The sequence below is a fragment of the Ranitomeya variabilis genome, chromosome 6 (genome assembly GCF_051348905.1).
Source record: "Ranitomeya variabilis isolate aRanVar5 chromosome 6, aRanVar5.hap1, whole genome shotgun sequence".
Classification (NCBI taxonomy): domain Eukaryota; kingdom Metazoa; phylum Chordata; class Amphibia; order Anura; family Dendrobatidae; genus Ranitomeya; species Ranitomeya variabilis.
The window spans coordinates 117,039,549-117,056,428 of NC_135237.1; positions in this window are offsets into that span (position 1 = coordinate 117,039,549).

Below are 16,880 nucleotides of genomic sequence, written 5' to 3' on the forward strand. Positions count from 1 at the left end.
GTATGACACTACCTGCATGGCTGGTAACTCGAGCCTTTTTACAGGGTCTCTCAAGATGACTCCAGGCTCTATCTGTTACTCTGCCTTCGGGTGTTAATGGTGGACAGGTGACCTGCAATCTGATGTCTGCCGGTTTCTGCTGTGGGGCATAGAGATACCCCCACAACCTCGGTCGTCCGGCTACCAGAATTCTGTGCTTCAGCGTGGAGGAAGCTCAGTCGCAGCTTCCCTCCAGCTCTTTACTCTCCTGTGCTTCTCTTCCCCTCTCAGTCTCCTATAGACTGCTCTGTTCTCATTCCTTTCAGGAGCTGCAGCACCTCGTGTGGCTGCACAGTCCCGGCTTTCCTCTCAGACTTTCTCTGTCTGACTTCTATCTCCTCTCTCTCCTCTTACAGACTGACAAACTCCTCCCCCAGGCCAGAATATATATATCTGGGGAAGCTCCCCTGAAACTGGGTTCAGAGCTCCTCCTTCTGGCCTGGAGTCAGAACAGTATGGCATGTGCAGGTTACCTGTTAAAGGGATCCTTCCTCGCTTCCAAGCATGGCATCATTCTCCCTGTGAGGAAAGTAATGCCACTGTCACAACTGGTTACCTGGGGTGTTACAATTCTGGATCACTTGGATCTACATTTTTATACACAGTGTCCTGCTCATCTCATCATGATCTTCCCCCTTTTCCTATGGATAACTAAAACCATTTGAGGATAGACATACCTATGACTGCATTTGCACTTTATTGACATATAACTTGAATAGTTCTTCATCATTCTCACATTCATTGCTATGGGCATTCCTGTTTTGTTCATTTTTTATATACTATACAGCATTAATTTTTTGCGACTTATGTGATTAATTGCCTTTGATTGCTGTGTCCTCCCCTTTTTTGGAGGCTTGTTTGCCCTGTCTTTTTATTTCTTGTTTTTTTTATCTAATATCATAGTTATTTTTATTTATTCATTCATTTATTATAAAATGTAATAGTTTTTAACCTTTAAGTCGGGTATCTCTTCTTGCCCAATGGCTGCCATCATTTTGGACTGTAAAGTTCGAGCTTGAGCAATGGCTGTCTCCACTGAACCTGGTGGCGGCCTCACACACGTGTCTTGCATGGCTCACGTCCTCAACCTGGTGGTACAGCAATTTCTCCGCCACTATCCCAGTCTGGATGCAGTGCTGCAGAAAGCATGGTCACTGTGTGCTCCCTTCCGACGATCGCACCCTGCAAGTCATCAACTTGCATTGCTGCAGAGGTCTTTTGGCCTACCGGTTAACCATCTGACTTGCGATGTGCCGATAGGGTGGAATTTCACTCTGTACATGTTACAGCGACTGTGGCAGCAGCGACGAGTCCTGGGGCGGTATGTCATTTTGCATAGCCTGGGCCAACGCAGTAAGGACATGGTGCAAATCACATTTGCAGAGTGGGCACAGATGAGGGACCTCTGCACCCTTCTGCACAGGAGTGGGCCAAAATACCTGTTGAGAGGTGCAGAAGTCTCATTGACAGTTACAGGAATCGTTTTATTGCGGTGATTGCCTCAATAGGTTGTGCAACAAAATATTAAGTTAAGGGTGCCATAATTTCTGTCCAGGCCAATTTCATGAGTTTTATTTTTTTTTTAAATTCTGTGGAAGCATGGTTGAAAAGCAATGTCTGACTTTCATTTGCTCATTTTCATAGATCTTTTATTTATTATTACTTTTGTCAGATTCAAGTTATCTCTGTGATTATTGTGTTTTTTTTCTGTCATTAAAGGAGGGGTGCCAACAATTTTGACCACGTGTGTAGAATATAGGATATATAATGTATGTGATCATACACAGTTAGGGTATATAATATAGTATAATCTACTTAGTATAAGATGTATAAGGTTGTGCAAGCTGGGAATGACTTGCACAGTACCCAACATCATTTAACTCCAATTCTCTACAGTAATTTATGTGTTTTATTCATATGAATGAATCAATATTTAACTTATTATTTTGAAGCATTTTATGTGTTGATGCCACAGTTTAAGTATTGTATTTTCTCTAATATCATTTACAATATTATAAGAACAGTTCTTTCCTTGGAAGTTTCCCTAGCTGCTTAATCCTATCACTTAAAGAAATTAATTTTAGCAAGACAGATTTAACACCTCAATTGTCATTTAATTGTCACATTTTACATGTGTTGCTTGGAATCTCAAAAACAACATTGAAAAAGCTTAAAATAATTTTGGTGATAACTACCACTGGAACCGCACTTGAATTTTTTTACACAGGGGCTGTCCTGTGGTTTCTCATTGCAGTATAACAGGAAAAAGTGTCATCGCGACAATGAAATGTGTTGATGGCTTTCAGAAATGCATGTGGGGAAGTGTTGTGAGAACGATTGAGAATTTACTGCTATGTTGACAATTAGCCACCTCCTCCCCCCGTGTAGTAATAAGTATCGAGTTCTGATGATTACACCTTCAGTAAGTAACAAGACCTTTTTTCTACTGTAAGATAAATAAGTACAAAATAAAAGTTGGAAATTATTCAACTCGCAATAGCTAAAAAATCTACAGTAAAGGAGAAATAAGTAACTCGGCTACAACTATAAAATATAACATATTGCAAGCAAGAAAAACATTCAGTACCAATAAAACACAGCCTTCATTTCTACTTCTACGTAAAGCAAGTCTATTATTTGCAACCTGCTTCAGCTTGTATGACATTGAAAACCTTTCATGGTGTCAATAAGAAAAAATAATATAATGCCTGTAGGAAGGAATTTGTTTTGTCAAGTATTTTCAAAGTCAACCCATATTAATTCATGGTGCTGCACCTGCCTGGAAATTGTCAAATCTTCCAGAAGCCCCAATAAGCTAATCCTCTTCCTTCCGAATTACATGTATTCATGATTTGACAGTAATCAGACTGGTTAAAAAGTTATATCCAAGGCTGTGTGAAAATTTTTAACATTTGCCTTCTCACTGTTAAAAAAAAATATCAAGTAATAACAGTGAGAGTGAGTAAACTGTAAATGTACTTTGAGCCTTATTTAAAGGGAAGATAGAGTGATTTTTATTTTTGTACTAATAATTACTGATTTTTTTTTTTCTGCAGTCACTGGGGGCTGCCATTTAAATTTGCTGGTATGTAAGTGTCTGAGCACGACAGTTACACACCTAAAGTACAGCAGCTAATGTGCATAGGAGACTCCGGTTAGTGTCCGACCACATCTCCTGCATTGTGACTACCTCCAGCTGTGGCCTGGGCACACCCACTGGGCGGTCTAGGTTACATCTGTGGGAGGAGATAGGCACTATTTTCTTAAGCCCGCAGCTAGTCTGCGAGCTATACTGTTCCCCTGTCAGTGTTCTGTGCAAGTGGTGACACGAGATGCCAGGATGAGGAGGTCCGGTGGTGAGCAATGATCAAGAGCTTAATTTTAGCAGTACAATACCAGGCTGCTGATCACCGCTCCCTGCCGCCACGGTGTTCAGAACACAGCAGAGTAATGGCCAAGCTACTGTGCTCTGAACCCTGATGCAACTCTGTGGTGTCACTAAGTGACCTAAGGAGATTTACAGTAACATAGCAGTCGATGCATCTAATGCCCATCATGCGTGATACACCACAAAGCCTTGTATCTAATTCCATTATAGGCGATACACCCCAAAGCCATGTATCTAATCAAATCATGCGTGATATGCCCCAGTGCTGTGTATCTAATCAAATCATGGGTGATATGCCCCCGAGTTCCATGTGTCTGAATCTATCATTCCTGAATCTAATGCCCTTTATGCTCAATTCGCTCCAGAGATATGCATATAAGTGCCATCATGCCCGATACACCCCAGAGCCCTGCATCTAATTCCATCATGCATGATATGCCCCAAAGCATTGTATCTAATGCCCATCATGCATGATACATCCCAGAGCCATGTATCTAATGCCAATCATGTGTGATACACTCTAGAGCCATGTATCTAATGGCCATCATGCATGATACATCCCAGTGTCATGTATCTAATGCTAATCATGTGTGATTCATCCTAGAGCCATGTATCTAATGCCAGCACATTAAACCACTTCTCCCACTGTGGACAGAGTGGTGTCACACTTTACATACATTAGATACTGCCTATTTAATCCTATCCTGTGTGATATAGTCCTCTAAGCCCTGTATCTAATCCCATTATGTGATACATTACACTAAGCCCTGTATCTAACCCCAACATGTGACACTCTGTGTATCTAATCACAGCACGTGATACACTCTCTGTATCTAACCCCAATGCATGATACAGTAAGCAGCACCAGCTAACAGTATTAGTGCTGCCAGTTGCACTCGGTGACACTGTTCACATCTCAGTATCACTGGCAGTCACAAACAAAATGACTCCTCACTGTGATCCTAAACTTACTCCTCCCTTATCCTTTTGCAAACGCCCAGAATGGGAAATAAAGGAGTGACGTCACACACATGTGAGCAGATCCCACCCACATTTACTGCAATCATAATGCAAGCTAGTTGTACACTACGTTTTCATGGCAAATTTCAGCCGTCACTCCTCCTAGTGTTTAAAATTGGAAAATATCAAAAATGTTTAAATTATTTTTCAGCTTTTACTCCATTAATAGCAAATGATAATATTTCTTTTTAAACTAAAACATTAATATTTTCCGTTTTTCAATTGTTGATATTTTTTTAATGACACCTTCCCATTAACAAGAGGATAAGCTAACAGGGTTGTCCATTACTTTTTAACGTATCAACATTTTTCTGTCTGATGATTTCGCTTTCCAGTTGAAAGACTTGGAAGAAACAATACAGCGACCATAGCTCCCAACCGTCCCAGATACAGCGACAGTCCAATTTTGAGACTCTGCCCCGCTGCCCCGGCCGGGATCTACTTGTTCTGTACTGTATTGAGCAGTAGCCGCCATACCCCGGCTGGCTCCAGGCCTCGCCCCCTCCAGCTTCTTACTACACCCCCAGTCTCCTGTTCATACCTATGAACCTGACAAGTGAGCAGTTATCCTGCAGGCATCTTGTCTCCCCCTGTGAGTTAATTAGAGTCAGCAGCCAGAGAGCTGTGTGCCTGCACCAGAGGAGACAAGTGGTGGTGAATCTGTGTCTGCTCCTCAAGGTCTTTGTGTGCCTGCAGTAGACACAGCCATGAAGAAGCAGACACACTTGAGGACTAAGCTAGCAAGTAGGACAAAGCTTGTGTGTTTTTTGTGGGCTTAGACAGTTTGTGCTGTCTGGCCTCAGCTTTGGCAGTATCCATCTTTTTGAGGTGGGCATAAAAGTGCAATTGACCATGCTTTTGCTCATGCTACAGAAAGGTGGAAACTGCAAAGGGCACAGATAGAAACCCTTATTTCTAGGGCAAGGATATCATCTCAGTGCACGGAGTGGCCCGCACCTCTCCTGAGCATGGCAGAGTAATGTATTTCTATGAATTTGTCAGGTCAGGAGAGCCGACGGTCAGTCCGATGATTGCAGTGCGATCCTCGCAAGAGAAATACAGCCATCTGTCTGCCCCTAAACGTGAGGTCAGACAAAGCACAATCTCAGAAGCATCAAACTCGACCTGAAAAGGGAGCGAAACATCTGGCTGACACAACACAGGGGCCGACGAAAAGCGACGTTTCAACTCCTGAAAAGCCTCAACGGCCGCAGAGGACCAATTCACCACATCAGCACCTTTCTTTGTCAAATCAGTCAAAGGTTTAACCACACTAGAAAAGTTAGCGATGAAGCGACGGTAAAAATTAGCAAAGCCCAGGAATTTCTGAAGGCTCTTCGTAGATGTAGGTTGAGTCCAATCATAAATGGCCTGAACTTTAACAGGATCCATCTCGATAGTAGAAGCGGAAAAAATTAAGCCCAAAAAGGAAACCTTCTGAACTCCGAAGAGACATTTAGACCCCTTCACAAACAGGGAATTAGCACGAAGGACCTGAAATACCATTCTGACCTGCTTAACATGAGACTCCCAATCATCCGAAAAGACCAAAATATCATCCAAATATACAATCAAGAATCTATCCAGATACTTTCGGAAAATGTCATGCATAAAGGACTGAAACACAGATGGAGCATTAGAAAGCCCAAAAGGCATCACCAGGTACTCAAAATGGCCCTCGGGCGTATTAAATGCTGTTTTCCATTCATCGCCCTGTTTAATACGCACAAAATTATACGCCCCTCGAAGATCTATTTTGGTGAACCAACTAGCCCCCTTAATCCGAGCAAACAAATCTGACAGCAGAGGCAAAGGGTACTGAAATTTGACCGTGATTTTATTGAGAAGGCGGTAATCTATACAGGGTCTCAGAGAACCATCCTTCTTGGCCACAAAAAAGAACCCTGCTCTCAACGGTGACGAAGACGGGCGAATATGCCCTTTCTCCAAGGACTCCTTTATATAACTCCACATAGCGGCGTGTTCTGGCACAGATAAATTGAAAAGTCGGCCCTTAGGAAACTTACTACCAGGAATCAAATTAATAGCACAATCACAATCCCTATGAGGAGGTAGAGCACTAGATTTAGGTTCATCAAATACATCCCGGTAATCCGACAAGAACTCAGGGACTTCAGAAGGAGTGGAAGAAGAAATTGACATCAACGGAACATCGCCATGTACCCCTTGACAACCCCAACTAGACACAGACATTGATTTCCAATCCAATACTGGATTATGAACCTGTAGCCATGGCAAACCCAACACGACCACATCACGCAAATTATGCAACACCAAAAAGCGAATTTCCTCCTGATGTGCAGGAGCCATGCACATGGTCAACTGAGTCCAGTACTGAGGTTTATTCTTGGCCAAAGGCGTAGCATCAATTCCCCTTAATGGAATAGGATACTGCAAAGGCTCCAAGGAAAAACCACAGCGCCTGGCAAACTCCAAGTCCATCAAATTCAGGGCAGCGCCGGAATCCACAAATGCCATAACAGAGTAGGACGACAAAGAGCAAATCAGAGTAACAGACAAAAGAAATTTAGGCTGTACAGTACCAATGGTGACAGACCTAGCAAACCGCTTAGTGCGCTTAGGACACTCAGAGATAGCATGAGTGGAGTCACCACAGTAAAAACACAGCCCATTCTGACGTCTATGTTCTTGCCGTTCAGCTCTGGTCAAAGTCCTATCACATTGCATAGGCTCAGGCCTCTGCTCAGAGGACACCGCCAAATGGTGCACAACTTTGCGCTCGCGCAAACGCCGATCAATTTGAATGGCCAAGGACATTGATTCATTCAAACCAGCAGGCGTGGGGAACCCCACCATAACATCCTTAAGGGCTTCAGAAAGACCCTTTCTAAAAATTGCTGCCAGGGCACACTCATTCCATTGAGTAAGCACAGACCATTTTCTAAACTTCTGGCAATATATCTCCGCTTCATCCTGACCCTGACACAAAGCCAGCAAGATTTTCTCTGCCTGATCCACTGAATTCGGTTCGTCATAAAGCAATCCCAGCGCCAGAAAAAACGCATCTACATTATGCAATGCAGGATCTCCTGGCACAAGGGAGAATGCCCAGTCTTGAGGGTCGCCACGTAACAAAGAAATAATAATTTTGACTTGCTGAATGGGGTCACCAGAGGAGCGGGGTTTCAAAGCAAGAAAAAGTCTACAATTATTTTTGAAATTCAGAAACTTAGACCTATCCCCAGAAAACAAATCAGGAATTGGAATTCTAGGCTCTAATATCGGATTCTGAACTACATAATCTTGAATGCTTTGCACCCTTGCAGCGAGTTGATCCACACTAGAGGACAGACCCTGAATATCCATATCTACACCTGAGTCCTGAACCACCCAGAGGTTAAGGGGAAAAGAGAGACAAAACACACTGCAAAGAAAGGTCAGACAAAGCACAAAGTGACTCCATCTTCCTCGTTAAGCTCAAAAGCCCCATCACAGATTGTGCTATTATCCTACTTTCAAGAAAAGATGGAAAAACAGAGTAACCATAAACCACTAGAATAGATTAAAAGACAGTTTATTTAGTAAGATATAATAAAAAAAAATCAAGTAACATTACAATATAGGTCTCATAGTAAATGAGGAACAACAAGAAAGGGGTTTTTCCTGTCCTTCAAAAATACCAACCATGGAAGCATAAATCACCAAGTATGGAAATGACATATATAGGTGATGGGTGGCAATTGTAGATGATTAGAAGTTCATGAGAGAAAAGCAAATGAGAATTGCAATTCATATAAGAGATCAGAAAGGTAAAGAGAAGATCAGAGGTAGTGACCATAGGTGTGCTTGTGTAATTATTGACTATAAGCTACTCAAATTTTGTGAATTCACAAAGAAGAATTAGACAATAAAAAACACAAGTGGCTTCCTAAAAAGCAGTCATCTACTTGGTAATATCACTCATAGCCGCAAATCAGTAATATGATCTGCAACTTACCCATAGTGTATGGAGATGGAATGCCCCACTCTGCCCCGACGCCCGTTTCTCTTTAGCTTTCATAAGGAAAGGTGCTTGCAAGATGCTCTCTCATCAGTATATTCAGGAGCTTCTCACAAAATTAGAATATCATTAAAAAGTTATTTTACTTCAGTTCTTCAATACAAATAGTGAAACTCATATATTATATAATAGAGTCATTACAAACAGAGAGATCTATTTCAAATGTTAATTTCTGTTAATGTTGATGATTATGGTTTACAGGCAATGAAGACCCAAAAGTCATTATCTCAGAAAATTAGAATAATTAACAAAAACACCTGCAAAGGCTTCCTAAGTGTTTAAAAAGGTCCCTTAGTCTGTTTTAGTAGGCTCCACAATCATGGGAAAGACTGCTGTTTTGACAGATGTCCAAAAGGCAGTCATTGACACACTCCACAAGGAAAGTAAAATTTGCATTTAATTTGGAAATCAAGGTCCCAGAGTCTGGAGGAAGAGTGGAGAGGCACACAATCCATGTGTAAGCCATAATCATCAACATTAACAGAAAAAAACCACTTGAAATATATCACTCTGTTTTTAATGACTCTATATAACATGAGTTTCACTTTTCGATTTGAAGAACTGAAATAAATTAACTTTTTGATAATGTTCTAATTTTGTGAGAAGCACCTGTATGTTTTGTTGCCATTTATGATATTGACACACATTTTTTAATCTTCCTTATGGTACAACCTACATATAATAAATTACATTATATACATTTAATGCAGTGCAAAATATGCTCTGAATCACAATTCATAAAGTTGTTAATAATTCGCTCTTTTGCTTCAGGAATCTTTATTGTTTTTTTTCTTTAGTGTGTATTGTACAAATGCTACATTTATTTTTTCCTCACTTATAGATGCCTTTTTGTGATAGCCATATTGTTCTGTTACTGCTGTGATCTTTGTATAAACTAGGAGTTAAATAGTTTGCTAGTGAAAAACCTCATTTAATTCTATATGCCTGATCAAGGATTTTTTTAAAGCTTCCGACTGATGTAAAATAGATTTTTTTTTATAATGAATGGATTTGATTAAACAAGGAATTGCAGATGTGATTTTAACAAAGATATCAATAAAGGAAATCCTGGTTTTCTATCTCTCCTGTGAGTGCCAATTTCTTTCCTTTGAATTTTTTAATGCTAAAACACTTGTATTAATTTGTGTTCACTCATGATGACTTTCCTGGTAACTGGTTTACTAATGGAAACACTTCAAACATATGTTATATTCTCTAAATTGTAGAGTTTTGTGAACAAACTCTGCTAATATGATTGGACTGGATATACAGTATCTTTGATGTGCGTAGCTTGCAAAATGTAAAATAAAAAAAAATCACAGGTATCCAAATCTAACATCATTTTGCAAGACAGACATTACCAACCCTACAAAACTGCATATAGCAGTTGCATGCTTCATTGATTTATACAATAAAAGTAGTCACAACTCATTTTCCATCTTTTAATGGAAATTTATAAAGAAAATGTCAAACGTTTACACAAAGGCAAAATCTTAAGTATATTTACGGATAGCTATGTATGGTCTCAAGTAAAAATACACTGTCCCCATGAGAAGTATATAAATACACTATTTTTTCCTGGTTATTTTTTTTTCATACTACCATGAACTTCTTTGACCTCACAGCGAGCATGAGAACTTTCTGAGAAAATGCCTTGAGAAAGGTCATTGGAGTTAGATGCTCGCGCTGATGTCATTGAGTTGAACTGAGTTCATTGGCTCTGAACTCTGATGACCTTTTGTCAGTAAGGTCAAAGAAGTTCATTGGATATTAACTCTGTTCAACTTTAGCACGTCACTGCAAGGCACTGAGCTGAGCAAGCATGCACAGCTCAGTATCTCTGCTGAATGGCAGGCTGTAAAAATCAGATTGCATTCGTACCAATTTAATCCTATATTTCTGATCTCAATGGCATTTTTTTTCATGCTCTGATCGGATCGCCTTCGGAAATTAATTTCTCTGTCTCTTCCTCAACAGCTGTTCTTCAATCCTGTCATGCGAGAGGATCAAAGCACAGAGCACTGACACTCGGCTCACACTCGCAGCAGAGCAGGAGCCGAGTTTCATTAGCATATAGCATCTGATGCTCTCACATGGCATGTGATTCGCTACTGGGACCCCGACCTAATAATTATGTAAGTCACTGACATCTTTCTATCTATCTATCTATTGCATGCATATATATCTACCGTATTTTATCTATTCTGTTCCGTCGGGTCACCGTACAAGGCAGACGAAATGTCAGGTTTTTAAGGACATGGGTGTGTAAAAATTGGACCGCACTCGCATGGTCAGAGTGTTCTGCAATTTTTAATCACACCCATTGACTTAGGGTACCATCACACAGTGTCATTTTCATCGCTACGACGGCACGATTCGTGACGTTGCAGCGTCGTATGATTATCGCTCCAGCGTCGTAGACTGCGGTCACACGTTGCAATACACGGCGCTGGAGCGATAATTTCATGACGTATTTGCGATGTAGAAGCCATTGGTTACTGTGCGCACATCGTATACAACCTGTGTCACACGATGCAATCATGCCGCCACAGCGGGACACTAGACGACGAAAGAAAGTTTCAAACGATCTGCTACGACGTACGATTATCAGCGGGGATCCGGATCGCAGTAGCGTGTCAGACACAACGATATCGTAACGATATAGCTAGAACGTCACGAATCGTGCCGTCATAGCGATGAAAATGGCACTGTGTGACGGTACCCTTACATTGGTGAATCTCGTCTGAGATAGGAGGACAATCGCAGCATGCTGCAATTTTTTTTTTCTCAGCCTTATCAGAGCTGAGAAAAAAATTGCAGATAAGCAGGGAGTCATAGATTAATATTGGTCAGGGTGCAATCCAATTTTTTCATCGCACATTTTTTTTCGCAAATGAGTATGAGCCCTAATATCGAACCTTTTTTGTGGATCACATGTTGTGTATCAGGTGCAAAATCCGGGAATATGTTTTCCCCTAAAAGCACTAAAAATATTTCTTATGTGGGAAAAGTTTTTTCTGATATACAACATCTGGTGGAGCACACAATAATTATGTTTACACATACTATCCATTTAAAAGGTTGTCCCTTTGCACCTAACTTTTTCCCATAGGATCAATGATGTGTAAAAAATCAAAACAATCTTTACTTACCGCCTAGGGCTGTACCTCTGCTACTGCTAAGATCTTAGTTAATTGGCTGGCACAATAATGTCAGGTTGAAAACCATGCAGTTAAACTGAGACCAATGCTCCTGCTGTTTGCATTAGCACAACTGGTTGGCTGCAGCACCAATGCTGTGACATCACCACTGTAGCCGATCAAGAAAGGCTGAAGCAGCGGTGGAGCACAGCGCTAGACCAAGGAAGGATAAATAAATCTTAGTTATTTTTTTAACACATCTTTGAGCCTTTAGAAAAAGATAGCTAAAATAGGTCAACCCTTTTTAAGGGTAACTAGTTTTCAACAAAATTTGGAAAAAGGTCTGTTAACTAACTTGTTCACACATCTTCAAGATTCATCGATTTTTCTCTGCGGACACATCCGTATATTCCATGCTCTGCCATCCAGTACATTTCTTCAGCATTATACAATCGACCATGTTCTATGGGGCGAGGAAGTCTGCCAGTACTATACTGGCAGGATTTCCTTTCCCACACTTCCCATATTCCATTGCACGCACAGTGTTCCCTAAATGAGATGAAAGTTAATTTCCATAGACTATCTACCCTCCTGCTGTGCTGATTAAAAAGGCACAACGTTGCGGCTGGGAATTTCCTGTTGTGATACTATGCCTAACCCTCTACTGTACGGATCGCATGAGCACAAAGCAGATGGACAGACAAACAGCTTCATTCTGTAAACTAAATATGGTTAGTGGCGAGAGAAATGCTCTAAGATCGCTAAATCATGGTAAAAATTTTAATTTTTTCCCTCCATATAGTGAAAATCTTGGTAAAAATATTGTGTTTTTGCCATAAAATTCTCTAATTCATGACAAAGATGAAGCGGTATTAATGTTAGTTGTTATCTTTTTATGATATTATCAATAAAGATTCAGAAGTGATAATCTTGCTATAGCCGGATGACATAACAGGCTACAGGTTCGAGACTGGAGCGCCCTTCAGTTTCTGAGAGACACACCAACAGTTCGTGCTACCAGAGCCTGACTTTGACTAACTATGGGCAATAAACAGCAAAAGAAAGTTGCATCAAATACCTCAGTTGGAATTGTAAAATATTAATAATCTCCCTCAGTATCTTTTAAAAATATAAAAAAGAATAATAATATATGGACATTTATCTAGTGTTTATTACAAGTAACTAAAAAGAACACTTTCTTTATACTCAGTAAATGAGCTTTAAGCTGTGTTATTAAAACTGGATTATTATTATTATCTAAAAATGTAGCGTCCTTTAATGACTTTTATGTAACCTGCTGTCATGCTCTGTTTTCCAAAAAATCACTAACGTAATTTCAACCTAGATATTGTGGCAGAGAAGTCTTGCAATGCTTGAAAGAATATTTGAAATGTAGTCCCTGTGGAAGTCCCCAGACGATAACTGACTGGTGTAAGTAGCATCTGCTACACTACTATTTATTGATGAAATCACGGGTAAGCGAGCACATGGTTAGCGCTTCATTGTCTTTCTTCCATATATTTTTGTTGTTGTTTATTTTGTTTCCCTTCTGGTATATTTCATAATTTACGTTCACAAACTGTCGTGGGGAGGTCTGGCATAATTAGTCACAAACATGACAGATGGGGCGATAAGGAGGAGGATGGACAATCGCTTGGTTAATGGAGTAAGAAATTCATGCTGAAAGTGGCAGCCAACAACAAGCACTTGAGGCAACCAAATTCAGAAAACTGCAAATATTCTCATCTTAATCATTTCTGTTTTTATAGTTTGATAACTGGAGTTTTTCATGTAAGTGAATCTGTTTACAGACAAGTGGAGAAAAACTCTAATGAAGTTATCATATGGAGAATAGTAAGTAGTGATAGGCGAATCCATGTATGTTTGGTTCCAGCGGGTTCGCCGAGACATTAAAAAAAAATTGGTTCAGGTACCAGAACAGTTCCCAAACTTGAACCCGGACCCCATTCAACTGAATGGGGGTGCCGAATATCCAGTGTTTCCCATGCTGTCATCTGTGTGACAGCGCAAGAAACACCGGCTCACAGTGCAGCTTTGGTGACCTGTGGTGACATCATTGAGGTTACCGCAGGTCACTGAAGATGTGCTCCTTGGTCTCTGCTCATTGTCTCCTGAATTCACGGCTGAGTGCTCCCATCTTGCTAGCGCTCAGCCATGTAATCCAGATGAAACAGAGCTGGCTTCTTCTTGGAACAAATGGATTGTCATCGTACAGGTGATGAATATGGTGTTTTATTATTTTTAATTTTACATTAATAAATGGGTAAAAGAGCGTCGAGAGTGATTATTTCAAATATTGAGTCTGTGTTTTTATTTCAAGTAAAGGACTTTACTCTGTGTATCTGTTTTTATTACGTTTGACTAATGGGTTAGTAATGGGAGTATCTTATAGACACCTCTCCGTTACTAACCTGTGGGCATGATGTAAGCTGACATTACAAAGCTGAGGTCAACCCCCACAAATTTTACCCCACTTGCCACTGCACCAGGGCAAGTCGAAAGAGCCGAGGCTAAGAGCCAGAATTTGCAAATCTAATGGATGCGCCATTTCTGGGGTGGCTGAGGGCTGCTGTTATTAGTCTGGGAGGGGGCCAATATCCATGGCCCTTTCCTAGAATATAAATATTATCCCTCAGCTGTCTGTTTAGACTTTGCTCTTAATTGAATATAGAGGGACCACACATCATTCTTCCCCATTAATAACCAGTAAAGTCTAAGCTAGCAGATTTGTGCTGATATTAATTGCCTGGTAAGCTTTAGGACTATTGGCCCATTCCCAGAATATTAACATCAGCTCCCAGCAGTCGGCTTTCCTTCAGCTGGTTATGAAAGTTAAAGGGGACCTCATAACGTTTTTTTTCATTTAATTTATTAACAAGTACAGTAAAATACACACCAAAGGTAACCTTAGTTCACAGCTTTGAGGTGTTCCAGCAGTTGGAAACTCCAGCAACTTTAAAATGTCCCTCAAAGTTTCCCATGATGTTTCCAGGCCACACAGATGCTGGGAGACATGGTGGCTGTGAACTCTGGTAACCTGAAAGGTAACCTGTGTTCACAACTATCGGGTCTCATGTTAGCTCAAGTGCCAGACTGATGATATCAGCACTTGTGAGAAAGTTCTCAAGCAGCCAGCATTGATGTCATTGAGGTCACCAGATTTCGTCGATTATGAACTCCACTCACCTTATTGATGTTTCCATTTAGATTTCAAAAGCCTGATCATGCAGGTGGTGCTCAGTTTCAGCAGATTTAAGCCTAGCTACAACAGGCTCTGACAGAACAGCATCCACACCACTTGTGTCTTGTCGTCAGGATATTGTCTGAAGAAATCCCACACCAGGTTTCTCTTTTGAGCTCGTTTGAGTGTGCTCATTTCCATGGCATTGTGGGCAGTAGCAGCCGATGTACTAGCTAAATGTGTTTTTCCAACCTGCTCCCTCTTGGTCTGTGATGCTGGGGCAACAAGATGACCTCCTCTTCCTCCGAACTGAGGACGTCACTGTGATGGCCTTTGTTCCATGTTGAGTCAAGGACCTCATCATCTCCCGCATCATCTTCAATTCACTCCTCACCCCTGCCCTCCTTGCCAGTCAGCACACTGCAAAAAGATGCACCAGGTGGAACCTATGTTTCCCCATCCTCTGAGATGAGTCCTCAGACAGCTTGGCTGTTTTAGAATAAAAAAACAGACCAGCACCTCCATATAGTGTGAACAGGTGCCTGCTGCATGACTACATAACTTGCAAAAAGGAGGAACGCAGCAGCACTCTGTAGAGGCCAATATATATGCAAACACAAAATCTGTCATAATTGCTGAGTAAGCTGTAATAAAAAGTAAAAAAAAAAATTAAAAATTACTTACAAAAGTGAAGCTTCTTAGGCTAGTTTCACATTTGCGTTTAAAAACGCAGCGTTTAAAACGCAAATGCAGGTGGTGAAAAAAACGCATGTAAACGCGTGCAAACGCTGCGTTTTTTAGACGCATGCGTTTTCTCATGCGGTAAAAAAACGCGGCGTTTTGACGCATTTACATGCGTTTTTTCCTGCGTTTGCGTTTTTGAAACGCATGCTGAGAAGTGTGTGACAGCTGCCAATCATCAAAATTAAGGTTGAGCGAAACAGATCGGCCAATTTCAAAAGTCGCCGACGGGTTTCGTTATATATATATATATATATATATATATATATATATATATATCATTGAAACACATATATATATATATATTTATATTTACTTCAGCGCGATATAGCAGAAAAGCCGATTGCCGGCTTTTCATTTCTCCTGCCTAAACCCGACATGATATGAGACATGGTTTACATACAGTAAACCATGTCATATCCCCCTTTTTTTTGCATATTCCACACTACTAATGTTAGTAGTGTGTATGTGCAAAATTTCGGCGCTGTAGCTATTAAATTTAAGGGTTAAATCGCGGAAAAAAATGGCGTGGGCTCCCGCGCAATTTTCTCCGCCAGAGTGGTAAAGCCAGTGACTGAGGGCAGATATTAATAGCCTGGAGAGGGTCCACAGTTATTGGCCCCCCCGGCTAAAAACATCTGCCCCCAGCCACCCCAGAAAAGGCACATCTGTAAGATGCGCCTATTCTGGCACTTGGCCACTCTCTTCCCACTGTGTATATATACACTGCACAGTACCACTCCTCCTGTCCTGTATATATACACTGCACAGTACCGCTCCTCCTGTCCTGTATATATAAACTGCACAGTACCATCACTCCCCTGTAATATATACACTGCACAGTACTATCACGCCCCTGTATATATACCGTGCACAGTACCATCACTCCCCTGTATATATACACTGCACAGTACCATCACGCCCCTGTATATATACCGTGCACAGTACCATCACTGCCCTGTATATATACACTGCACAGTACCGCTCCTCGTGTCCTGTATATATACACTGCAGAATTTTCAATAGCTATCACTCATGTAAGAAGTGAAATCTGGCATTGTACTATAGCTATATTTCTCTGCTGTATCTTGGCATCATAAATCGTGGTATGTGTTAAAGGGGGGGCCCACTGAGACTCTTTCGTCCGGGGCCCTCAAAAACCTGGAGCCGGCCCTGGAACTAGAGTCACGTCCTCTCCAAGCAGCAGCTCCATCATCATGATTATCAGCACAACGACCACGTCTCTTTTTTGATGCACTCATTTTTACAGCCATAGTACACAACTCTGGAAGTCGACTGTGCACCAGG